Raw genomic sequence first — 24,646 nt, forward strand, 5'->3', positions numbered from 1 at the left:
GAGGTAATGCAGTTGCTGGAAAACAACATGAAGAGATGGCAAGAATAAAAGGAGAGATGAGCGGAAGACGAGAAGCGAGAAAGGAAACAAGGTATGAGAAAGAGTTGACTGTTTTGGCAGAAGTAATAGGGGAAGAGCGGCTAAAAACTATGGAACTATTACGAGCCATAAGAGAGGTGTGTGGCGGAATTGGGGCACTGAGAGAGACAGGACCAAATAAATTTGAAGTGACTGTGAAGAATGAAGCTGGGAAAAAGAGACTGTTGGATGGACTAAAAGTGGGGAGAGCAGTAGTGATGGTAAAGTCTTTGGCAATAGATGAGTTGGTGGTTTCCTTCTTAAACTTACCAGCTTATATTTCTGATGAAGAAATACTAGAGAAGCTTGATGTTTGGGGAGTAACAGCAATCTCCCCAATAAAAAGGAGACTGTGGCCAGGAACTGATGTGGCTGATGGCACCAGATATCTAAAAGTTAAGTTCAATGAGACTGTGCAATCACTGCCTTACTCCGCAAAGTTTATGACAGCAACTGGCCCAGAGTATTTCAGGGTAATGCATAATAATCAAGTTAAGGTATGCAGGATGTGTCTACAGCCTGGGCATATCGTCAGAGATTGCCCAGATTTCACTTGTTTTAAGTGTAACAGACAGGGTCATTATGCGAGGGAGTGTGATGCCCAGGAGCATAGATGTGACTCATGCCATAGTCCACAGGAGGAATGTGTGTGTCAAAACAATGCAATAGAGTCTGGAGAGGGGCACAGGGGACTGATCCCCAATGAGGATGCTGGAATAAGGCCTCCAGAGGAGGTAGGACTGGATCTTGACAGTGAAGGAGCAAGTGAATATGAGGAGGGGGGAGGAGAGTTAATGGAGACTCAGGCCAGTGAACTGGTCCTTTCAGAGAATAAAAAGGAAAACAATGTGAATGAGATTGGGTCAAGTCTGGATCTAGTGTTGGCGGAGTGGAGTGGAGAAGTAGCCAGTCACCCTGAAGAGGGCGAGAGGGGTATGCTTCAGGCTCCTCTGTCTAGACTTCCAATTCAAGGTGAGCCATTACCTGACCCCAGAGGTATTGCTCTAGAAATTGCTGTATCGACTCCTCAGGCTGACGGTGATGAATCAGAGGCAGAGATGGACTTTCAGCAAGTAAGGCACATGAGGAAAAGAGGACAAAAGAAGTCCGGGGAAAGTGTGGCAGAGGGCAAAGGGAAAGGGAAGAAACAGGCCAGAGATAGATGACCCCCTTTTGTGTGATCCTTTTCATGCATCTCCAGTCCCAAAACCTAAACGGCCTAGGAAAGGTATGGAAAATTAAAAGACTGTGTGAAGACATGGACTGTGACATCCTGTGCGTCCAGGAATGTAGATGGACTATGGAAAAAATAGACAAAATAAATACTTTTTGGAGAGGGGATTTGTTTTATTCCCTCTCTGCTGACAAAACCGCAGGTGTAGCAGTATTTGTAAAGCCAGGTGTTTTTGAGAATGTGACAGAGGTTTTTAAGGATAACCAAGGGAGACTGTTGGTTCTAGATACTGTATATCACAATAGAAACTACAGAATTCTAAATCTATATGGCCCAAACAGTGAGGGTGAAAGGAGGGTTTTTTTTGGCCGCTGTAAAAGGTGGACGGACGATCGCTCGGTAGTGGTGGGGGACTGGAATGTTGCTCTAACTGGGCTGGATGTGAGTGCAAACAACGTTTTCAAAACAGACACTAGTAGATCGGCTGTTTTTCAGTGGATGACTGAGGGTGATTTGATTGATGCTTGGAGAGTTCTGAACCCTGGCACCCGTGCGTATTCGCGCAGGCAAGTAGTATTGGGCAAACTAAAGCAGTCTAGGATAGACCTGTGTTTGCTGGCGTCGGGCTTGATTCCTATGTTAAAAAAGTGTGAATATAATTTCTGCACATGGAGTGATCATGCCTCGCTGAATGTGACTCTTGGGGAGGGTAGCATGCAGAGGAATGGAGGGGTGTGGTGTTTTAACTCAGCCCTCCTGGAGGATTCATTTTTTAAAGATAAAATGAAGTCTTTTCTCTCTGCTCTGTGTGAAGAAAGTGAATTTGTAGTAGATATCATTGAGTGGTGGGAGCACGCCAAGTTTAAAATTAGGAGGCGCTGCATTGCACTGAGCAGAGAGAAAAGGCTAAGGGAAAGAGCTAAGGAGGCTGAGTTGAGACACCGTCTGAAAAGGGAAATTGAGCTTGTTGAAGCTGGGCATGGCCATCCCCTGGATGGCTATCTTGGACTGAGAGAGCAACTAGCACGCCTAGATGAGGAAAAATGTAAAGGGGCAGTGATCCGCAGCAAAATACAACATGTAGTGGAGGGAGAGCGCTGTACAGCATACTTTTTGGGCTTAGAAAAGAGAAGGCAGACCAAAACATACATAACAGAAATACAGGATTCTGAAGGCAATACACACACCGATTTAGTAGATATATTACAAACTATACAGGATTTTTACTCTAATCTTTTCAGTAAACAAAATATAGGAAAAGCACAAAGAGATAAAATACTTGGTAATGTCGGCTGCTCTCTCGGTCCTGAGGACGCGGCTATGTGTGATGGCGACCTCCACCCGGAGGAAATCAGTGCAGCCATTGCTGAAATGCATAGAGCTAGAAGCCCGGGTCTGGACGGCCTCTCGGCAGAGTTCTATCAGTCCTATAAGGATTTGCTATCTCCGGTCCTCTGTAGGTTGTTCTCTGCCATGCAAACGGAGAACAGATGTGCGGAGTCTTTCGTGAGAGGCGTGATCACTCTGGTTTACAAGAATAAGGGAGCCAGGACCGACTTGGGGAATTATAGGCCCATTAGTTTGCTCAATACTGACTACAAGATCCTGGCTAAGGTGCTGGCGTCCAGACTCAAAAGAGTGATTGGGTCGATAGTTGGGCCTACCCAGACTTATAGCATTCCGGGGAGGGATATTGCTGATTGTATCCTGTCAACCAGATTCTCATTTCAACAGCTAATGGCCACAGGTGGCATCTACTTGAGTGTGGACCTAGAGAAGGCGTTTGACAGGGTGAGTCACGAGTTCCTCTTTGAGTGTCTGGGGGTTTTTGGGTTCGGCCCAACTTTTCGAGCATGGGTGGAGCTGTTGTATGGCCGAGCTACTAGTGTTGTCAAATGTAATGGCTTCCTGACTGATCCCTTCCCTTTGGAGAGGTCGGTTAGGCAGGGGTGCCCCCTGTCGGCTATGCTTTATGCAATAGTGGCCGAGCCCCTAGCGAAATTAATCTTAAGCGATACAAAAATAAATGGAATACAATCACCGACTGGCTCAGACTTTCGAATTGCACAATATGCAGATGATATTAACATAATGGTTAAAGATAGGAACAGCTTGCAACGGGTGCTCGGTCACCTAACTGCATATGAGCATGCCACAGGGGCGCGAGTCAATAACAATAAATCTAAACTAATTCTTGGCCCTGGGACTGATCTAGGTGGTGAGGGGCAGGGGTTCAAAATGGGAGAGGAGGAGTTTAAACTCCTGGGAGTCTACATGGGACCTCAAATGGAGGCAAGCATTCGAAGAACCTGGTTGGAGCATATTGCGTGGTGTAGATCTAGGCTCGGACTGTGGAAGATGAGAGGGTTGGGTTTGAGAGGGAAGGTAATAATAGTGAATTCTGTAATAGTACCGAGGCTGGTTTACGCCATGCAAGTCTGTCACCTGCCGGGCGATTTGTTGGTCCTCCTGAGCAGAGCCATAGAAGACTTCCTGTGGAAAGGAAGAGCGATGAAGATTGCACATAATACACTGGTTGGGCCATATAAAAAAGGTGGGTTACAGCTGTGTGATTTAAAAACAAAAATTAAATCACTTAGAATTAAGCTATATAAGAAGCTTTTGGACAAGTCAGCATGTGGTATATGGCAGGACTATATGTGGTTAGACATAAGGAATAGGGGGACGGGTGGGATTTTCAACCTGTGCAGCGTCGAGCTGGCGCGGCATGTGCCCGGAGCGTGCATGCTATTCCAGGAGGCGGCAGAGGCATGGGCTGATGTCCTGCCTCACCTGCAGTGCATGGTGACTAATAAGTGGGATGTGTTGAACCAACCCATCTTTGGAAATCCCTGCCTGCAGGGTCGGGCAGGCCTCCTGAAGAACCGGGGTGTGCTGGGGAAAGCGGTGCAACAGGTGAGAGATCTTTTAAACCAAGACGGGGTGTTTGATGAGGATGAGGTGTTTTTTAGAGCGAAAGGAAAAGGATACAAAATCTCAAGGTCAGTTATCCGGGAATTAGGGAGAGAATTCCATCAGGGGTGGCCACAGAGATGGAGAGAAGTTTTACTGGGGACACAAGATGGTCTGGGGGGAGGGGATGGAATTGTTTTCACCTTGTCATGTGATATAAAGAACAGGAATCTGATAGAATTACCTACTAAATTCTGGTACTCAGTCCTATTAAAGAATATATTCAAACAACCTGCAGCCAACACAGCGTGGAGCCAGATTTTTCCCTCCCGTTCCATTACTGATATATGGGAAAATGTATACATGCACTGGATGACGCCAGCCATTGCTAACACAAATTTTCTGTTGATGCACAGAAGAGTGTTGGTGTCTGTCGTCCTCCACCGAATTAATTGTGATATACATTCAAGAACGTGTGCGGTGTGTGAATGGGAGGATGAAGACTTTGATCATCTTATGCTGCATTGTAGGGTAGCACGGGTTTTTAGAGATTGGGTGAGGACAGTTCTAACTGAGAAATGTAAAGTGATCGGGTTGGAAGGAGTGAAATGGAGCTGGGTGTGGTGTTTTGGGGTTGAGAAAACGGAAAAAGGCATAAACCTGGATATGGTGAATTTGGTATTGAGTGTGGCGCGTCATGTTTTATATATTGCAAGAAACCATGCACTTTTTGGGGGTAAAATAATAAGTAGAACGGCACTGTGTAAGAATTTGGTTAAATGCTATTTGAAAATCTTTTATGAAGCGGATAAGGATGGTTTTGAAAGAAGGTGGGGGGCGAAGAATGATCTATGTGGTGTAGATAGAGAAGGGCGGATGGTGGTGGATTTTGGTTAATGGTAGGTTGGGATAAAATGGGTAGGGGTTTACTCCTGTTTGGGTCTTTTTGTGTTTAATATGTGTGTATAATTTGAGATGTTTTTTCATAATTTTGTTCTGTTTTGAAATGGGAAATGAATATACAAATGTAAAATATGTATGTTATTTTCTGATTTTAAGCACCTTTGTATTTGTCTTCACCAAAATGTAAAAGAGTATTTTTGATAATAAAAAGAGAAAAAAAAAAAAAATAAGCGCCCGATCTCGTCCGATCTCGGCAGCCAAATAGAGCCGGGCCTGGTTAGTACTTGGTAGGAAGACCGCCTGGGAATACCAGGTGCTGTAAGCTTTTTTGCTTGGGTTTACGGGCAGCACAAGCTGGTGTTACTGCCTATTTATTCATAGAAATTGTTCTATATTTTCATCAAATTTTGTTCTTTCATTGCTGTTTTGCTACTTTATTGGTTTGTCAACCATCGTGCTTCATTATTAGTAGACCATGTTACGGTCCTGGCCATATGTGTTGTTTTTATTTTGTTGTTCTTATAGGTGCCCTGCCTGATTGGCCGGATTGGGGGGCAGTACAGGAAGCTGATTGGTCCATCCTACACTTCCTGGAGTTTTAAAAGTACGGTTCCCAACAGCTAGCGAGGCTCTTTCTGGCAGCAGCACCTGTTTGCTGTTCTTGGTTTCCAAACTTTATTTAGCATTTTTGAATTGTTAGGTTTTATGCCGTCGTTTTGTTTATAAATTGTATATTTTGTAAATAGTATTAAATCTGTAGGGGTGAACTGCCATTTTCTTTGGATTGTTTTCACATTTGGGAGTTAGGGTTAGCGACTGTCTTTTGGTTTGTTTATTTCTATCAGGCTAGCTAGCACTTTCTGTGGGAAATGGCTTATTTTGTTTATTATGTTGGCCTTGGTTCGCCCTGAGTTGTAGTGTCATGTTTTGTTTGACACTTTCTTTCGTTTAAAATGAATATCATTCTGTTGGAACATCTCGATCCTGGATTTTGGTTTGGGGATCGGAGAGGGAACATGCTAATTTATCTTTGTATGTTGCACCCTGACCCCCTGGACAGGGGCGTAACAGACCAGTACAGTTATAGTACTTTGTACTTTGCCACATTTATCTTCTTCTTAGCAAGTGTCATGCCTTCTGCTTCTCCAGCGTTTTTAAGAGCTGTTGATGATGTCAAATGCAGCTTACGGCCACACCGCTCTCTAAGCGCCCGATCTCGTCCGATCTCGGCAGCCAAATAGAGCCGGGCCTGGTTAGTACTTGGTAGGAAGACCGCCTGGGAATACCAGGTGCTGTAAGCTTTTTTGCTTGGGTTTACGGGCAGCACAAGCTGGTGTTACTGCCTATTTATTCATAGAAATTGTTCTATATTTTCATCAAATTTTGTTCTTTCATTGCTGTTTTGCTACTTTATTGGTTTGTCAACCATCGTGCTTCATTACTAGTAGACCATGTTACGGTCCTGGCCATATGTGTTGTTTTTGATTTGTTGTTCTTATAGGTGCCCTGCCTGATTGGCCGGATTGGGGGGCAGTACAGGAAGCTGATTGGTCCATCCTACACTTCCTGGAGTTTTAAAAGTACGGTTCCCAACAGCTAGCGAGGCTCTTTCTGGCAGCAGCACCTGTTTGCTGTTCTTGGTTTCCAAACCTTATTTAGCATTTTTGATTTGTTAGGTTTTTTGCCGTGGTTTTGTTTATAAATTGTATATTTTGTAATTCGTATTAAATCTGTAGGGGTGAACAGCCATTTTCTTTTGATTGTTTTCTCTTGTTTTCACATTAGGGAGTTAGGGTTAGCGACTGTCTTTTGGATTGTTTATTTCTATCAGGCTAGCTAGCACTTTCTGTGGGAAATGGCTTATTTTGTTTATTATGTTGGCCTTGGTTTGCCCTGAGTTGTAGTGTCATGTTTTGTTTGACACTTTCTTTCGTTTAAAATAAATATCATTCTGTTGGAACATCTCGATACTGGAGTTTGGTTTGGGGATCGGAGAGGGAACATGCTAATTTATCTTTGTATGTTGCACCCTGACCCCCTGGACAGGGGCGTAACAGACCAGTACAGTTATAGTACTTTGTACTTTGCCACATTTATCTTCTTCTTAGCAAGTGTCATGCATTCTGCTTCTCCAGCGTTTTTAAGAGCTGTTGATGATGTCAAATGCAGCTTACGGCCACACCGCTCTCTAAGCGCCCGATCTCGTCCGATCTCGGCAGCCAAATAGAGCCGGGCCTGGTTAGTACATGGTAGGAAGACCGCCTGGGAATACCAGGTGCTGTAAGCTTTTTTGCTTGGGTTTACGGGCAGCACAAGCTGGTGTTACTGCCTATTTATTCATAGAAATTGTTCTATATTTTCATCAAATTTTGTTCTTTCATTGCTGTTTTGCTACTTTATTGGTTTTTCAACCATCGTGCTTCATTACTAGTAGACCATGTTACGGTCCTGGCCATATGTGTTGTTTTTATTTTCTCGTTCTTATAGGTGCCCTGCCTGATTGGCCGGATTGAGGGGCAGTACAGGAAGCTGATTGGTCCATCCTACACTTCCTGGAGTTTTAAAAGTACGGTTCCCAACAGCTAGCGAGGCTCTTTCTGGCAGCAGCACCTGTTTGCTGTTCTTGGTTTCCAAACCTTATTTAGCATTTTTGAATTCTTAGGTTTTGTGCCGTGGTTTTGTTTATAAATTGTATATTTTGTAATTCGTATTAAATCTGTAGGGGTGAACAGCCATTTTCTTTTGATTGTTTTCTCTTGTTTTCACATTAGGGAGTTAGGGTTAGCGACTGTCTTTTGGTTTGTTTATTTCTATCAGGCTAGCTAGCACTTTCTGTGGGAAATGGCTTATTTTGTTTATTATGTTGGCCTTGGTTCGCCCTGAGTTGTAGTGTCATGTTTTGTTTGACACTTTCTTTCGTTTAAAATAAATATCATTCTGTTGGAACATCTCGGTCCTGGATTTTGGTTTGGGGATCGGAGAGGGAACATGCTAATTTATCTTTGTATGTTGCACCCTGACCCCCTGGACAGGGGCGTAACAGACCAGTACAGTTATAGTACTTTGTACTTTGCCACATTTATCTTCTTCTTAGCAAGTGTCATGCATTCTGCTTCTCCAGCGTTTTTAAGAGCTGTTGATGATGTCAAATGCAGCTTACGGCCACACCGCTCTCTAAGCGCCCGATCTCGTCCGATCTCGGCAGCCAAATAGAGCCGGGCCTGGTTAGTACTTGGTAGGAAGACCGCCTGGGAATACCAGGTGCTGTAAGCTTTTTTGCTTGGGTTTACGGGCAGCACAAGCTGGTGTTACTGCCTATTTATTCATAGAAATTGTTCTATATTTTCATCAAATTTTGTTCTTTCATTACTGTTTTGCTACTTTATTGGTTTGTCAACCATCGTGCTTCATTACTAGTAGACCATGTTACGGTCCTGGCCATATGTGTTGTTTTTGATATGTTGTTCTTATAGGTGCCCTGCCTGATTGGCCGGATTGAGGGGCAGTACAGGAAGCTGATTGGTCCATCCTACACTTCCTGGAGTTTTAAAAGTACGGTTCCCAACAGCTAGCGAGGCTCTTTCTGGCAGTAACACCTGTTTGCTGTTCTTGGTTTCCAAACCTTATTTAGCATTTTTGAATTGTTAGGTTTTGTGCCGTGGTTTTGTTTATAAATTGTATATTTTGTAAATAGTATTAAATCTGTAGGGGTGAACAGCCATTTTCTTTGGACTGTTTTCACATTAGGGAGTTAGGGTTAGCGACTGTCTTTTGGTTTGTTTATTTCTATCAGGCTAGCTAGCACTTTCTGTGGGAAATGGCTTATTTTGTTTATTATGTTGGCCTTGGTTCGCCCTGAGTTGTAGTGTCATGTTTTGTTTGACACTTTCTTTCGTTTAAAATGAATATCATTCTGTTGGAACATCTCGATCCTGGATTTTGGTTTGGGGATCGGAGAGGGAACATGCTAATTTATCTTTGTATGTTGCACCCTGACCCCCTGGACAGGGGCGTAACAGACCAGTACAGTTATAGTACTTTGTACTTTGCCACATTTATCTTCTTCTTAGCAAGTGTCATGCCTTCTGCTTCTCCAGCGTTTTTAAGAGCTGTTGATGATGTCAAATGCAGCTTACGGCCACACCGCTCTCTAAGCGCCCGATCTCGTCCGATCTCGGCAGCCAAATAGAGCCGGGCCTGGTTAGTACTTGGTAGGAAGACCGCCTGGGGATACCAGGTGCTGTAAGCTTTTTTGCTTGGGTTTACGGGCAGCACAAGCTGGTGTTACTGCCTATTTATTCATAGAAATTGTTCTATATTTTCATCAAATTTTGTTCTTTCATTGCTGTTTTGCTACTTTATTGGTTTGTCAACCATCGTGCTTCATTACTAGTAGACCATGTTACGGTCCTGGCCATATGTGTTGTTTTTATTTTCTCATTCTTATAGGTGCCCTGCCTGATTGGCCGGATTGAGGGGCAGTACAGGAAGCTGATTGGTCCATCCTACACTTCCTGGAGTTTTAAAAGTACGGTTCCCAACAGCTAGCGAGGCTCTTTCTGGCAGCAGCACCTGTTTGCTGTTCTTGGTTTCCAAACCTTATTTAGCATTTTTGAATTCTTAGGTTTTGTGCCGTGGTTTTGTTTATAAATTGTATATTTTGTAATTCGTATTAAATCTGTAGGGGTGAACAGCCATTTTCTTTTGATTGTTTTCTCTTGTTTTCACATTAGGGAGTTAGGGTTAGCGACTGTCTTTTGGTTTGTTTATTTCTATCAGGCTAGCTAGCACTTTCTGTGGGAAATGGCTTATTTTGTTTATTATGTTGGCCTTGGTTCGCCCTGAGTTGTAGTGTCATGTTTTGTTTGACACTTTCTTTCGTTTAAAATAAATATCATTCTGTTGGAACATCTCGATCCTGGATTTTGGTTTGGGGATCGGAGAGGGAACATGCTAATTTATCTTTGTATGTTGCACCCTGACCCCCTGGACAGGGGCGTAACAGACCAGTACAGTTATAGTACTTTGTACTTTGCCACATTTATCTTCTTCTTAGCAAGTTTCATGCATTCTGCTTCTCCAACGTTTTTATGCAGCTTACGGCCACACAGCTCTCTAAGCGCCCGATCTCGTCCGATCTCGGCAGCCAAATAGAGCCGGGCCTGGTTAGTACTTGGTAGGAAGGCCGCCTGGGAATACCAGGTGCTGTAAGCTTTTTTGCTTGGGTTTACGGGCAGCACAAGCTGGTGTTACTGCCTATTTATTCATAGAAATTGTTCTATATTTTCATCAAATTTTGTTCTTTCATTGCTGTTTTGCTACTTTATTGGTTTGTCAACCATCGTGCTTCATTACTAGTAGACCATGTTACGGTCCTGGCCATATGTGTTGTTTTTATTTTGTTGTTCTTATAGGTGCCCTGCCTGATTGGCCGGATTGGGGGGCAGTACAGGAAGCTGATTGGTCCATCCTACACTTCCTGGAGTTTTAAAAGTACGGTTCCCAACAGCTAGCGAGGCTCTTTCTGGCAGCAGCACCTGTTTGCTGTTCTTGGTTTCCAAACTTTATTTAGCATTTTTGAATTGTTAGGTTTTATGCCGTGGTTTTGTTTATAAATTGTATATTTTGTAAATAGTATTAAATCTGTAGGGGTGAACAGCCATTTTCTTTTGATTGTTTTCTCTTGTTTTCACATTAGGGAGTTAGGGTTAGCGACTGTCTTTTGGTTTGTTTATTTCTATCAGGCTAGCTAGCACTTTCTGTGGGAAATGGCTTATTTTGTTTATTATGTTGGCCTTGGTTCGCCCTGAGTTGTAGTGTCATGTTTTGTTTGACACTTTCTTTCGTTTAAAATAAATATCATTCTGTTGGAACATCTCGGTCCTGGATTTTGGTTTGGGGATCGGAGAGGGAACATGCTAATTTATCTTTGTATGTTGCACCCTGACCCCCTGGACAGGGGCGTAACAGACCAGTACAGTTATAGTACTTTGTACTTTGCCACATTTATCTTCTTCTTAGCAAGTGTCATGCATTCTGCTTCTCCAGCGTTTTTAAGAGCTGTTGATGATGTCAAATGCAGCTTACGGCCACACCGCTCTCTAAGCGCCCGATCTCGTCCGATCTCGGCAGCCAAATAGAGCCGGGCCTGGTTAGTACTTGGTAGGAAGACCGCCCGGGAATACCAGGTGCTGTAAGCTTTTTTGCTTGGGTTTACGGGCAGCACAAGCTGGTGTTACTGCCTATTTATTCATAGAAATTGTTCTATATTTTCATCAAATTTTGTTCTTTCATTGCTGTTTTGCTACTTTATTGGTTTGTCAACCATCGTGCTTCATTACTAGTAGACCATGTTACGGTCCTGGCCATATGTGGTGTTTTTATTTTGTTGTTCTTATAGGTGCCCTGCCTGATTGGCCGGATTGGGGGGCAGTACAGGAAGCTGATTGGTCCATCCTACACTTCCTGGAGTTTTAAAAGTACGGTTCCCAACAGCTAGCGAGGCTCTTTCTGGCAGCAGCACCTGTTTGCTGTTCTTGGTTTCCAAACTTTATTTAGCATTTTTGAATTGTTAGGTTTTATGCCGTGGTTTTGTTTATAAATTGTATATTTTGTAATTCGTATTAAATCTGTAGGGGTGAACAGCCATTTTCTTTTGATTGTTTTCTCTTGTTTTCACATTAGGGAGTTAGGGTTAGCGACTGTCTTTTGGTTTGTTTATTTCTATCAGGCTAGCTAGCACTTTCTGTGGGAAATGGCTTATTTTGTTTATTATGTTGGCCTTGGTTCGCCCTGAGTTGTAGTGTCATGTTTTGTTTGACACTTTCTTTCGTTTAAAATAAATATCATTCTGTTGGAACATCTCGGTCCTGGATTTTGGTTTGGGGATCGGAGAGGGAACATGCTAATTTATCTTTGTATGTTGCACCCTGACCCCCTGGACAGGGGCGTAACAGACCAGTACAGTTATAGTACTTTGTACTTTGCCACATTTATCTTCTTCTTAGCAAGTGTCATGCATTCTGCTTCTCCAGCGTTTTTAAGAGCTGTTGATGATGTCAAATGCAGCTTACGGCCACACCGCTCTCTAAGCGCCCGATCTCGTCCGATCTCGGCAGCCAAATAGAGCCGGGCCTGGTTAGTACTTGGTAGGAAGACCGCCTGGGAATACCAGGTGCTGTAAGCTTTTTTGCTTGGGTTTACGGGCAGCACAAGCTGGTGTTACTGCCTATTTATTCATAGAAATTGTTCTATATTTTCATCAAATTTTGTTCTTTCATTGCTGTTTTGCTACTTTATTGGTTTGTCAACCATCGTGCTTCATTACTAGTAGACCATGTTACGGTCCTGGCCATATGTGTTGTTTTTATTTTGTTGTTCTTATAGGTGCCCTGCCTGATTGGCCGGATTGGGGGGCAATACAGGAAGCTGATTGGTCCATCCTACACTTCCTGGAGTTTTAAAAGTACGGTTCCCAACAGCTAGCGAGGCTCTTTCTGGCAGCAGCACCTGTTTGCTGTTCTTGGTTTCCAAACTTTATTTAGCATTTTTGAATTGTTAGGTTTTATGCCGTGGTTTTGTTTATAAATTGTATATTTTGTAAATAGTATTAAATCTGTAGGGGTGAACTGCCATTTTCTTTGGATTGTTTTCACATTTGGGAGTTAGGGTTAGCGACTGTCTTTTGGTTTGTTTATTTCTATCAGGCTAGCTAGCACTTTCTGTGGGAAATGGCTTATTTTGTTTATTATGTTGGCCTTGGTTCGCCCTGAGTTGTAGTGTCATGTTTTGTTTGACACTTTCTTTCGTTTAAAATAAATATCATTCTGTTGGAACATCTCGATCCTGGATTTTGGTTTGGGGATCGGAGAGGGAACATGCTAATTTATCTTTGTATGTTGCACCCTGACCCCCTGGACAGGGGCGTAACAGACCAGTACAGTTATAGTACTTTGTACTTTGCCACATTTGTCTTTTTCTTAGCAAGTGTCATGCATTCTGCTTCTCCAGTGTTTTTAAGAGCTGTTGATGATGTCAAATGCAGCTTACGGCCACACCGCTCTCTAAGCGCCCAATCTCGTCCGATCTCGGCAGCCAAATAGAGCCGGGCCTGGTTAGTACTTGGTAGGAAGACCACCTGGGAATACCAGGTGCTGTAAGCTTTTTTGCTTGGGTTTACGGGCAGCACAAGCTGGTGTTACTGCCTATTTATTCATAGAAATTGTTCTATATTTTCATCAAATTTTGTTCTTTCATTGCTGTTTTGCTACTTTATTGGTTTTTCAACCATCGTGCTTCATTACTAGTAGACCATGTTACGGTCCTGGCCATATGTGTTGTTTTTATTTTCTCGTTCTTATAGGTGCCCTGCCTGATTGGCCGGATTGAGGGGCAGTACAGGAAGCTGATTGGTCCATCCTACACTTCCTGGAGTTTTAAAAGTACGGTTCCCAACAGCTAGCGAGGCTCTTTCTGGCAGTAACACCTGTTTGCTGTTCTTGGTTTCCAAACCTTATTTAGCATTTTTGAATTGTTAGGTTTTGTGCCGTGGTTTTGTTTATAAATTGTATATTTTGTAATTCGTATTAAATCTGTAGGGGTGAACAGCCATTTTCTTTTGATTGTTTTCTCTTGTTTTCACATTAGGGAGTTAGGGTTAGCGACTGTCTTTTGGTTTGTTTATTTCTATCAGGCTAGCTAGCACTTTCTGTGGGAAATGGCTTATTTTGTTTATTATGTTGGCCTTGGTTCGCCCTGAGTTGTAGTGTCATGTTTTGTTTGACACTTTCTTTCGTTTAAAATAAATATCATTCTGTTGGAACATCTCGGTCCTGGATTTTGGTTTGGGGATCGGAGAGGGAACATGCTAATTTATCTTTGTATGTTGCACCCTGACCCCCTGGACAGGGGCGTAACAGACCAGTACAGTTATAGTACTTTGTACTTTGCCACATTTATCTTCTTCTTAGCAAGTGTCATGCATTCTGCTTCTCCAGCGTTTTTAAGAGCTGTTGATGATATCAAATGCAGCTTACGGCCACACCGCTCTCTAAGCGCCCGATCTCGTCCGATCTCGGCAGCCAAATAGAGCCGGGCCTGGTTAGTACTTGGTAGGAAGACCGCCTGGGAATACCAGGTGCTGTAAGCTTTTTTGCTTGGGTTTACGGGCAGCACAAGCTGGTGTTACTGCCTATTTATTCATAGAAATTGTTCTTTATTTTCATCAAATTTTGTTCTTTCATTGCTGTTTTGCTACTTTATTGGTTTTTCAACCATCGTGCTTCATTACTAGTAGACCATGTTACGGTCCTGGCCATATGTGTTGTTTTTATTTTGTTGTTCTTATAGGTGCCCTGCCTGATTGGCCGGATTGGGGGGCAGTACAGGAAGCTGATTGGTCCATCCTACACTTCCTGGAGTTTTAAAAGTACGGTTCCCAACAGCTAGCGAGGCTCTTTCTGGCAGCAGCACCTGTTTGCTGTTCTTGGTTTCCAAACTTTATTTAGCATTTTTGAATTGTTAGGTTTTATGCCGTGGTTTTGTTTATAAATTGTATATTTTGTAAATAGTATTAAATCTGTAGGGGTGAACAGCCATTTTCTTTGGACTGTTTTCACATTTGGGAGTTAGGGTTAGCGACTGTGTTTTGGTTTGTTTATTTCTATCAGGCTAGCTAGCACTTTCTGTGGGAAATGGCTTATTTTGTTTATTATGTTGGCCTTGGTTCGCCCTGAGTTGTAGTGTCATGTTTTGTTTGACACTTTCTTTCGTTTAAAATAAATATCATTCTGTTGGAACATCTCGATCCTGGAGTTTGGTTTGGGGATCGGAGAGGGAACATGCTAATTTATCTTTGTATGTTGCACCCTGACCCCCTGGACAGGGGCGTAACAGACCAGTACAGTTATAGTACTTTGTACTTTGCCACATTTATCTTCTTCTTAGCAAGTGTCATGCATTCTGCTTCTCCAGCGTTTTTAAGAGCTGTTGATGATGTCAAATGCAGCTTACGGCCACACCGCTCTCTAAGCGCCCGATCTCGTCCGATCTCGGCAGCCAAATAGAGCCGGGCCTGGTTAGTACTTGGTAGGAAGACCGCCTGGGAATACCAGGTGCTGTAAGCTTTTTTGCTTGGGTTTACGGGCAGCACAAGCTGGTGTTACTGCCTATTTATTCATAGAAATTGTTCTATATTTTCATCAAATTTTGTTCTTTCATTGCTGTTTTGCTACTTTATTGGTTTTTCAACCATCGTGCTTCATTACTAGTAGACCATGTTACGGTCCTGGCCATATGTGTTGTTTTTGATTTGTTGTTCTTATAGGTGCCCTGCCTGATTGGCCGGATTGGGGGGCAGTACAGGAAGCTGATTGGTCCATCCTACACTTCCTGGAGTTTTAAAAGTACGGTTCCCAACAGCTAGCGAGGCTCTTTCTGGCAGCAGCACCTGTTTGCTGTTCTTGGTTTCCAAACCTTATTTAGCATTTTTGATTTGTTAGGTTTTTTGCCGTGGTTTTGTTTATAAATTGTATATTTTGTAATTCGTATTAAATCTGTAGGGGTGAACAGCCATTTTCTTTTGATTGTTTTCTCTTGTTTTCACATTAGGGAGTTAGGGTTAGCGACTGTCTTTTGGATTGTTTATTTCTATCAGGCTAGCTAGCACTTTCTGTGGGAAATGGCTTATTTTGTTTATTATGTTGGCCTTGGTTTGCCCTGAGTTGTAGTGTCATGTTTTGTTTGACACTTTCTTTCGTTTAAAATAAATATCATTCTGTTGGAACATCTCGATACTGGAGTTTGGTTTGGGGATCGGAGAGGGAACATGCTAATTTATCTTTGTATGTTGCACCCTGACCCCCTGGACAGGGGCGTAACAGACCAGTACAGTTATAGTACTTTGTACTTTGCCACATTTATCTTCTTCTTAGCAAGTGTCATGCATTCTGCTTCTCCAGCGTTTTTAAGAGCTGTTGATGATGTCAAATGCAGCTTACGGCCACACCGCTCTCTAAGCGCCCGATCTCGTCCGATCTCGGCAGCCAAATAGAGCCGGGCCTGGTTAGTACTTGGTAGGAAGACCGCCTGGGAATACCAGGTGCTGTAAGCTTTTTTGCTTGGGTTTACGGGCAGCACAAGCTGGTGTTACTGCCTATTTATTCATAGAAATTGTTCTATATTTTCATCAAATTTTGTTCTTTCATTGCTGTTTTGCTACTTTATTGGTTTTTCAACCATCGTGCTTCATTACTAGTAGACCATGTTACGGTCCTGGCCATATGTGTTGTTTTTATTTTCTCGTTCTTATAGGTGCCCTGCCTGATTGGCCGGATTGAGGGGCAGTACAGGAAGCTGATTGGTCCATCCTACACTTCCTGGAGTTTTAAAAGTACGGTTCCCAACAGCTAGCGAGGCTCTTTCTGGCAGCAGCACCTGTTTGCTGTTCTTGGTTTCCAAACCTTATTTAGCATTTTTGAATTCTTAGGTTTTGTGCCGTGGTTTTGTTTATAAATTGTATATTTTGTAATTCGTATTAAATCTGTAGGGGTGAACAGCCATTTTCTTTTGATTGTTTTCTCTTGTTTTCACATTAGGGAGTTAGGGTTAGCGACTGTCTTTTGGTTTGTTTATTTCTATCAGGCTAGCTAGCACTTTCTGTGGGAAATGGCTTATTTTGTTTATTATGTTGGCCTTGGTTCGCCCTGAGTTGTAGTGTCATGTTTTGTTTGACACTTTCTTTCGTTTAAAATAAATATCATTCTGTTGGAACATCTCGGTCCTGGATTTTGGTTTGGGGATCGGAGAGGGAACATGCTAATTTATCTTTGTATGTTGCACCCTGACCCCCTGGACAGGGGCGTAACAGACCAGTACAGTTATAGTACTTTGTACTTTGCCACATTTATCTTCTTCTTAGCAAGTGTCATGCATTCTGCTTCTCCAGCGTTTTTAAGAGCTGTTGATGATGTCAAATGCAGCTTACGGCCACACCGCTCTCTAAGCGCCTGATCTCGTCCGATCTCGGCAGCCAAATAGAGCCGGGCCTGGTTAGTACTTGGTAGGAAGACCGCCTGGGAATACCAGGTGCTGTAAGCTTTTTTGCTTGGGTTTACGGGCAGCACAAGCTGGTGTTACTGCCTATTTATTCATAGAAATTGTTCTATATTTTCATCAAATTTTGTTCTTTCATTGCTGTTTTGCTACTTTATTGGTTTTTCAACCATCGTGCTTCATTACTAGTAGACCATGTTACGGTCCTGGCCATATGTGTTGTTTTTATTTTGTTGTTCTTATAGGTGCCCTGCCTGATTGGCCGGATTGGGGGGCAGTACAGGAAGCTGATTGGTCCATCCTACACTTCCTGGAGTTTTAAAAGTACGGTTCCCAACAGCTAGCGAGGCTCTTTCTGGCAGCAGCACCTGTTTGCTGTTCTTGGTTTCCAAACTTTATTTAGCATTTTTGAATTGTTAGGTTTTATGCCGTGGTTTTGTTTATAAATTGTATATTTTGTAAATAGTATTAAATCTGTAGGGGTGAACAGCCATTTTCTTTGGACTGTTTTCACATTAGGGAGTTAGGGTTAGCGACTGTGTTTTGGTTTGTTTATTTCTATCAGGCTAGCTAGCACTTTCTGTGGGAAATGGCTTATTTTGTTTATTATGTTGGCCTTGGTTCGCCCTGAGTTGTAGTGTCATGTTTTGTTTGACACTTTCTTTCGTTTAAAATAAATATCATTCTGTTGGAACATCTCGATCCTGGATTTTGGTTTGGGGATCGGAGAGGGAACATGCTAATTTATCTTTGTATGTTGCACCCTGACCTCCTGGACAGGGGCGTAACAGACCAGTACAGTTATAGTACTTTGTACTTTGCCACATTTATCTTCGTCTTAGCAAGTTTCATGCATTCTGCTTCTCCAACGTTTTTAAGAGCTGTTGATGATGTCAAATGCAGCTTACGGCCACACCGCTCTCTAAGCGCCCGATCTCGTCCGATCTCGGCAGCCAAATAGAGCCGGGCCTGGTTAGTACTTGGTAGGAAGACCGCGTGGGAATACCAGGTGCTGTAAGCTTTTTTGCTTGGGTTTACGGGCAGCACAAGCTGGTGTTACTGCCTATTTATTCATAGAAATTGTTCTATATTTTCATCAAATTTTGTTCTTTCATTACTGTTTTGCTACTTTATTGGTTTGTCAACCATCGTGCTTCATTACTAGTAGACCATGTTACGGTCCTGGCCATATGTGTTGTTTTTGATATGTTGTTCTTATAGGTGCCCTGCCTGATTGGCCGGATTGAGGGGCAGTACAGGAAGCTGATTGGTCCATCCTACACTTCCTGGAGTTTTAAAAGTACGGTTCCCAACAGCTAGCGAGGCTCTTTCTGGCAGTAACACCTGTTTGCTGTTCTTGGTTTCCAAACCTTATTTAGCATTTTTGAATTGTTAGGTTTTGTGCCGTGGTTTTGTTTATAAATTGTATATTTTGTAAATAGTATTAAATCTGTAGGGGTGAACAGCCATTTTCTTTGGACTGTTTTCACATTAGGGAGTTAGGGTTAGCGACTGTCTTTTGGTTTGTTTATTTCTATCAGGCTAGCTAGCACTTTCTGTGGGAAATGGCTTATTTTGTTTATTATGTTGGCCTTGGTTCGCCCTGAGTTGTAGTGTCATGTTTTGTTTGACACATTCTTTCGTTTAAAATGAATATCATTCTGTTGGAACATCTCGATCCTGGATTTTGGTTTGGGGATCGGAGAGGGAACATGCTAATTTATCTTTGTATGTTGCACCCTGACCCCCTGGACAGGGGCGTAACAGACCAGTACAGTTATAGTACTTTGTACTTTGCCACATTTATCTTCTTCTTAGCAAGTGTCATGCATTCTGCTTCTCCAGCGTTTTTAAGAGCTGTTGATGATGTCAAATGCAGCTTACGGCCACACCGCTCTCTAAGCGCCCGATCTCGTCCGATCTCGGCAGCCAAATAGAGCCGGGCCTGGTTAGTACTTGGTAGGAAGACCGCGTGGGAATACCAGGTGCTGTAAGCTTTTTTGCTTGGGTTTACGGGCAGCACAAGCTGGTGTTACTGCCTATTTATTCATAGAAATTGTTCTATATTTTCATCAAATTTTGTTCTTTCATTGCTGTTTTGCTACTTTATTGGTTTGTCAACCATCGTGCTTCATTACTAGTAGACCATGTTACGGTCCTGGCCATATGTGTTGTTTTTATTTTGTTGTTCTTATAGGTGCCCTGCCTGATTGGCCGGATTGGGGGGCAGTACAGGAAGCTGATTGGTCCATCCTACACTTCCTGGAGTTTTAAAAGTACGGTTCCCAACAGCTAGCGAGGCTCTTTCTGGCAGCAGCACCTGTTTGCTGTTCTTGGTTTCCAAACTTTATTTAGCATTTTTGAATTGTTAGGTTTTATGCCGTGGTTTTGTTTATAAATTGTATATTTTGTAAATAGTATTAAATCTGTAGGGGTGAACAGCCATTTTCTTTGGACTGTTTTCACATTTGGGAGTTAGGGTTAGCGACTGTGTTTTGGTTTGTTTATTTCTATCAGGCTAGCTAGCACTTTCTGTGGGAAATGGCTTATTTTGTTTATTATGTTGGCCTTGGTTCGCCCTGAGTTGTAGTGTCATGTTTTGTTTGACACTTTCTTTCGTTTAAAATAAATATCATTCTGTTGGAACATCTCGATCCTGGAGTTTGGTTTGGGGATCGGAGAGGGAACATGCTAATTTATCTTTGTATGTTGCACCCTGACCCCCTGGACAGGGGCGTAACAGACCAGTACAGTTATAGTACTTTGTACTTTGCCACATTTATCTTCTTCTTAGCAAGTGTCATGCATTCTGCTTCTCCAGCGTTTTTAAGAGCTGTTGATGATGTCAAATGCAGCTTACGGCCACACCGCTCTCTAAGCGCCCGATCTCGTCCGATCTCGGCAGCCAAATAGAGCCGGGCCTGGTTAGTACTTGGTAGGAAGACCGCCTGGGAATACCAGGTGCTGTAAGCTTTTTTGCTTGGGTTTACGGGCAGCACAAGCTGGTGTTACTGCCTATTTATTCATAGAAATTGTTCTATATTTTCATCAAATTTTGTTCTTTCATTGCTGTTTTGCTACTTTATTGGTTTTTCAACCATCGTGCTTCATTACTAGTAGACCATGTTACGGTCCTGGCCATATGTGTTGTTTTTGATTTGTTGTTCTTATAGGTGCCCTGCCTGATTGGCCGGATTGGGGGGCAGTACAGGAAGCTGATTGGTCCATCCTACACTTCCTGGAGTTTTAAAAGTACGGTTCCCAACAGCTAGCGAGGCTCTTTCTGGCAGCAGCACCTGTTTGCTGTTCTTGGTTTCCAAACCTTATTTAGCATTTTTGATTTGTTAGGTTTTTTGCCGTGGTTTTGTTTATAAATTGTATATTTTGTAATTCGTATTAAATCTGTAGGGGTGAACAGCCATTTTCTTTTGATTGTTTTCTCTTGTTTTCACATTAGGGAGTTAGGGTTAGCGACTGTCTTTTGGATTGTTTATTTCTATCAGGCTAGCTAGCACTTTCTGTGGGAAATGGCTTATTTTGTTTATTATGTTGGCCTTGGTTTGCCCTGAGTTGTAGTGTCATGTTTTGTTTGACACTTTCTTTCGTTTAAAATAAATATCATTCTGTTGGAACATCTCGATACTGGAGTTTGGTTTGGGGATCGGAGAGGGAACATGCTAATTTATCTTTGTATGTTGCACCCTGACCCCCTGGACAGGGGCGTAACAGACCAGTACAGTTATAGTACTTTGTACTTTGCCACATTTATCTTCTTCTTAGCAAGTGTCATGCATTCTGCTTCTCCAGCGTTTTTAAGAGCTGTTGATGATGTCAAATGCAGCTTACGGCCACACCGCTCTCTAAGCGCCCGATCTCGTCCGATCTCGGCAGCCAAATAGAGCCGGGCCTGGTTAGTACTTGGTAGGAAGACCGCCTGGGAATACCAGGTGCTGTAAGCTTTTTTGCTTGGGTTTACGGGCAGCACAAGCTGGTGTTACTGCCTATTTATTCATAGAAATTGTTCTATATTTTCATCAAATTTTGTTCTTTCATTGCTGTTTTGCTACTTTATTGGTTTTTCAACCATCGTGCTTCATTACTAGTAGACCATGTTACGGTCCTGGCCATATGTGTTGTTTTTATTTTCTCGTTCTTATAGGTGCCCTGCCTGATTGGCCGGATTGAGGGGCAGTACAGGAAGCTGATTGGTCCATCCTACACTTCCTGGAGTTTTAAAAGTACGGTTCCCAACAGCTAGCGAGGCTCTTTCTGGCAGCAGCACCTGTTTGCTGTTCTTGGTTTCCAAACCTTATTTAGCATTTTTGAATTCTTAGGTTTTGTGCCGTGGTTTTGTTTATAAATTGTATATTTTGTAATTCGTATTAAATCTGTAGGGGTGAACAGCCATTTTCTTTTGATTGTTTTCTCTTGTTTTCACATTAGGGAGTTAGGGTTAGCGACTGTCTTTTGGTTTGTTTATTTCTATCAGGCTAGCTAGCACTTTCTGTGGGAAATGGCTTATTTTGTTTATTATGTTGGCCTTGGTTCGCCCTGAGTTGTAGTGTCATGTTTTGTTTGACACTTTCTTTCGTTTAAAATAAATATCATTCTGTTGGAACATCTCGGTCCTGGATTTTGGTTTGGGGATCGGAGAGGGAACATGCTAATTTATCTTTGTATGTTGCACCCTGACCCCCTGGACAGGGGCGTAACAGACCAGTACAGTTATAGTACTTTGTACTTTGCCACATTTATCTTCTTCTTAGCAAGTGTCATGCATTCTGCTTCTCCAGCGTTTTTAAGAGCTGTTGATGATGTCAAATGCAGCTTACGGCCACACCGCTCTCTAAGCGCCTGATCTCGTCCGATCTCGGCAGCCAAATAGAGCCGGGCCTGGTTAGTACTTGGTAGGAAGACCGCCTGGGAATACCAGGTGCTGTAAGCTTTTTTGCTTGGGTTTACGGGCAGCACAAGCTGGTGTTACTGCCTATTTATTCATAGAAATTGTTCTATATTTTCATCAAATTTTGTTCTTTCATTGCTGTTTTGCTACTTTATTGGTTTTTCAACCATCGTGCTTCATTACTAGTAGACCATGTTACGGTCCTGGCCATATGTGTTGTTTTTATTTTGTTGTTCTTATAGGTGCCCTGCCTGATTGGCCGGATTGGGGGGCAGTACAGGAAGCTGATTGGTCCATCCTACACTTCCTGGAGTTTTAAAAGTACGGTTCCCAACAGCTAGCGAGGCTCTTTCTGGCAGCAGCACCTGTTTGCTGTTCTTGGTTTCCAAACTTTATTTAGCATTTTTGAATTGTTAGGTTTTATGCCGTGGTTTTGTTTATAAATTGTATATTTTGTAAATAGTATTAAATCTGTAGGGGTGAACAGCCATTTTCTTTGGACTGTTTTCACATTAGGGAGTTAGGGTTAGCGACTGTCTTTTGGTTTGTTTATTTCTATCAGGCTAGCTAGCACTTTCTGTGGGAAATGGCTTATTTTGTTTATTATGTTGGCCTTGGTTCGCCCTGAGTTGTAGTGTCATGTTTTGTTTGACACATTCTTTCGTTTAAAATGAATATCATTCTGTTGGAACATCTCGATCCTGGATTTTGGTTTGGGGATCGGAGAGGGAACATGCTAATTTATCTTTGTATGTTGCACCCTGACCCCCTGGACAGGGGCGTAACAGACCAGTACAGTTATAGTACTTTGTACTTTGCCACATTTATCTTCTTCTTAGCAAGTGTCATGCATTCTGCTTCTCCAGCGTTTTTAAGAGCTGTTGATGATGTCAAATGCAGCTTACGGCCACACCGCTCTCTAAGCGCCCGATCTCGTCCGATCTCGGCAGCCAAATAGAGCCGGGCCTGGTTAGTACTTGGTAGGAAGACCGCGTGGGAATACCAGGTGCTGTAAGCTTTTTTGCTTGGGTTTACGGGCAGCACAAGCTGGTGTTACTGCCTATTTATTCATAGAAATTGTTCTATATTTTCATCAAATTTTGTTCTTTCATTGCTGTTTTGCTACTTTATTGGTTTGTCAACCATCGTGCTTCATTACTAGTAGACCATGTTACGGTCCTGGCCATATGTGTTGTTTTTATTTTCTCGTTCTTATAGGTGCCCTGCCTGATTGGCCGGATTGAGGGGCAGTACAGGAAGCTGATTGGTCCATCCTACACTTCCTTGAGTTTTAAAAGTACGGTTCCCAACAGCTAGCGAGGCTCTTTCTGGCAGCAGCACCTGTTTGCTATTCTTGGTTTCCAAACCTTATTTAGCATTTTTGAATTCTTAGGTTTTGTGCCGTGGTTTTGTTTATAAATTGTATATTTTGTAATTCGTATTAAATCTGTAGGGGTGAACACCCATTTTCTTTTGATTGTTTTCTCTTGTTTTCACATTAGGGAGTTAGGGTTAGCGACTGTCTTTTGGTTTGTTTATTTCTATCAGGCTAGCTAGCACTTTCTGTGGGAAATGGCTTATTTTGTTTATTATGTTGGCCTTGGTTCGCCCTGAGTTGTAGTGTCATGTTTTGTTTGACACTTTCTTTCGTTTAAAATAAATATCATTCTGTTGGAACATCTCGATCCTGGATTTTGGTTTGGGGATCGGAGAGGGAACATGCTAATTTATCTTTGTATGTTGCACCCTGACCCCCTGGACAGGGGCGTAACAGACCAGTACAGTTATAGTACTTTGTACTTTGCCACATTTATCTTCTTCTTAGCAAGTGTCATGCAATCTGCTTCTCCAGCGTTTTTAAGAGCTGTTGATGATGTCAAATGCAGCTTACGGCCACACCGCTCTCTAAGCGCCCGATCTCGTCCGATCTCGGCAGCCAAATAGAGCCGGGCCTGGTTAGTACTTGGTAGGAAGACCGCCTGGGAATACCAGGTGCTGTAAGCTTTTTTGCTTGGGTTTACGGGCAGCACAAGCTGGTGTTACTGCCTATTTATTCATAGAAATTGTTCTATATTTTCATCAAATTTTGTTCTTTCATTGCTGTTTTGCTACTTTATTGGTTTTTCAACCATCGTGCTTCATTACTAGTAGACCATGTTACGGTCCTGGCCATATGTGATGTTTTTATTTTGTTGTTCTTATAGGTGCCCTGCCTGATTGGCCGGATTGGGGGGCAGTACAGGAAGCTGATTGGTCCATCCTACACTTCCTGGAGTTTTAAAAGTACGGTTCCCAACAGCTAGCGAGGCTCTTTCTGGCAGCAGCACCTGTTTGCTGTTCTTGGTTTCCAAACTTTATTTAGCATTTTTGAATTGTTAGGTTTTATGCCGTGGTTTTGTTTATAAATTGTATATTTTGTAAATAGTATTAAATCTGTAGGGGTGAACAGCCATTTTCTTTGGACTGTTTTCACATTAGGGAGTTAGGGTTAGCGACTGTGTTTTGGTTTGTTTATTTCTATCAGGCTAGCTAGCACTTTCTGTGGGAAATGGCTTATTTTGTTTATTATGTTGGCCTTGGTTCGCCCTGAGTTGTAGTGTCATGTTTTGTTTGACACTTTCTTT

General features: G+C 42.5%; 19 pseudogenes; all 19 read left to right on the forward strand.

The window, feature by feature from the left end:
• Positions 1-6,250: 6,250 nt before the first annotated feature.
• Positions 6,251-6,369, forward strand: LOC137112845 (5S ribosomal RNA; annotated as a pseudogene).
• An 867-nt stretch (positions 6,370-7,236) lies between these two features.
• Positions 7,237-7,355, forward strand: LOC137112445 (5S ribosomal RNA; annotated as a pseudogene).
• An 867-nt stretch (positions 7,356-8,222) lies between these two features.
• Positions 8,223-8,341, forward strand: LOC137112846 (5S ribosomal RNA; annotated as a pseudogene).
• Positions 8,342-9,198: 857 nt separating this feature from the next.
• On the forward strand, positions 9,199-9,317 carry LOC137112495 (5S ribosomal RNA; annotated as a pseudogene).
• Positions 9,318-10,163: 846 nt separating this feature from the next.
• Positions 10,164-10,282, forward strand: LOC137112610 (5S ribosomal RNA; annotated as a pseudogene).
• An 867-nt stretch (positions 10,283-11,149) lies between these two features.
• On the forward strand, positions 11,150-11,268 carry LOC137113126 (5S ribosomal RNA; annotated as a pseudogene).
• Positions 11,269-12,135: 867 nt separating this feature from the next.
• LOC137112848 (5S ribosomal RNA) lies at positions 12,136-12,254 on the forward strand (annotated as a pseudogene).
• An 857-nt stretch (positions 12,255-13,111) lies between these two features.
• On the forward strand, positions 13,112-13,230 carry LOC137112513 (5S ribosomal RNA; annotated as a pseudogene).
• An 867-nt stretch (positions 13,231-14,097) lies between these two features.
• LOC137112849 (5S ribosomal RNA) lies at positions 14,098-14,216 on the forward strand (annotated as a pseudogene).
• An 857-nt stretch (positions 14,217-15,073) lies between these two features.
• On the forward strand, positions 15,074-15,192 carry LOC137112850 (5S ribosomal RNA; annotated as a pseudogene).
• An 867-nt stretch (positions 15,193-16,059) lies between these two features.
• LOC137112851 (5S ribosomal RNA) lies at positions 16,060-16,178 on the forward strand (annotated as a pseudogene).
• Positions 16,179-17,045: 867 nt separating this feature from the next.
• On the forward strand, positions 17,046-17,164 carry LOC137113188 (5S ribosomal RNA; annotated as a pseudogene).
• An 857-nt stretch (positions 17,165-18,021) lies between these two features.
• LOC137113072 (5S ribosomal RNA) lies at positions 18,022-18,140 on the forward strand (annotated as a pseudogene).
• Positions 18,141-18,997: 857 nt separating this feature from the next.
• Positions 18,998-19,116, forward strand: LOC137113073 (5S ribosomal RNA; annotated as a pseudogene).
• Positions 19,117-19,973: 857 nt separating this feature from the next.
• LOC137112852 (5S ribosomal RNA) lies at positions 19,974-20,092 on the forward strand (annotated as a pseudogene).
• Positions 20,093-20,959: 867 nt separating this feature from the next.
• Positions 20,960-21,078, forward strand: LOC137112854 (5S ribosomal RNA; annotated as a pseudogene).
• An 867-nt stretch (positions 21,079-21,945) lies between these two features.
• LOC137113189 (5S ribosomal RNA) lies at positions 21,946-22,064 on the forward strand (annotated as a pseudogene).
• An 857-nt stretch (positions 22,065-22,921) lies between these two features.
• On the forward strand, positions 22,922-23,040 carry LOC137113074 (5S ribosomal RNA; annotated as a pseudogene).
• Positions 23,041-23,907: 867 nt separating this feature from the next.
• Positions 23,908-24,026, forward strand: LOC137112855 (5S ribosomal RNA; annotated as a pseudogene).
• Positions 24,027-24,646: the final 620 nt, after the last annotated feature.

The sequence above is a fragment of the Channa argus genome, unplaced genomic scaffold (genome assembly GCF_033026475.1).
Source record: "Channa argus isolate prfri unplaced genomic scaffold, Channa argus male v1.0 Contig014, whole genome shotgun sequence".
NCBI lineage: Eukaryota > Metazoa > Chordata > Actinopteri > Anabantiformes > Channidae > Channa > Channa argus.